Source organism: Frankliniella occidentalis, unplaced genomic scaffold (genome assembly GCF_000697945.3).
Source record: "Frankliniella occidentalis isolate FOCC.00 unplaced genomic scaffold, Focc_3.1 Scaffold489, whole genome shotgun sequence".
Taxonomy (NCBI): Eukaryota; Metazoa; Arthropoda; class Insecta; order Thysanoptera; family Thripidae; genus Frankliniella; species Frankliniella occidentalis.
This window is the reverse complement of record NW_026267607.1, coordinates 24,435-25,273: the sequence shown is the minus strand read 5'-3', so window position 1 is coordinate 25,273 and position 839 is coordinate 24,435. Positions and strand designations below refer to the sequence as shown.

General features: G+C 62.1%; 1 protein-coding gene across 1 annotated transcript in view; it reads right to left on the bottom strand.

Moving 5' to 3' along the window:
- The window catches only part of LOC113209226 (uncharacterized), a 7,624-nt gene that overhangs the window by 3,760 nt on the left and 3,025 nt on the right, over nucleotides 1-839 (bottom strand). The window lies entirely within an intron of this gene.

Sequence of the window (839 nt, the reverse complement as noted above, 5' to 3'; positions counted from 1 at the left end):
ACAGCATGCATCTCAATGCATGCGTTAAATACAGCATGCATACCATGCATGCTTTATATAACGCATGCAATGCATGCTGTTGGGTTTTCAGAGTTGTCACAGTTTTTTTGTGCGAAACTCGAGTAAACCACTGCACCGGCGGGCCACTGTGGAGCCGGGACGCCGACCAGCCCGCCACACAGCTACGATGTGCGGGGCGGCCTACCCAGTCTGCGTTCAGGCCCCTGGCCGCTGGTGGGGCCCCAACGGGGGCTCTTTCCCGGCTATTCAGCTGAGCGGAGGAGGGGCGGGACTAGGGCCATTGGGCAGTTGGTTCTTCCCGGCGTGTGTGCCCTCTACCACTGCAGCTGCAGCTGGACGGCCAGCTGGTAAAGGTGGAGCTGGACAACCTGGACGTGTTTGTTGGTGCTCCACTACCCGACCGATCCGTAACACTGAGCGCGTCATCCGCGACCTCCTCGCCGACGTCGCTGCCAACGCGGCCCGCGATCTGGACGAGGTCCAGGAGCCGCCAGGAGCTCTCCCTGCCTCCCAGCGTCTTCTACGGGGCGAGGCGCCACGCCCCACCACGCCTCTCCTTCCCTTCCCCAAAAGAACAGGATGAAAGTTTTGTTGGTGGCGAGTGGGGTCGCGGAGTCCCTGCATAGGTAGGCCAGCCCGCCTCGCGGCCCTGTTTGCCGTGACTGCCTATCCTACCGAAGACGCTCGCATCAGTCAGTAGTGCCCGCCAGGGTCCAGCCCTCGACGGGAGGTGCGCGGGGACCACGCGCCAGGGCGACACGCTGCGATGATTTGTGGATGTAACTGTTGATTTGTGGTCGAAACTCCACAGCCCCCTC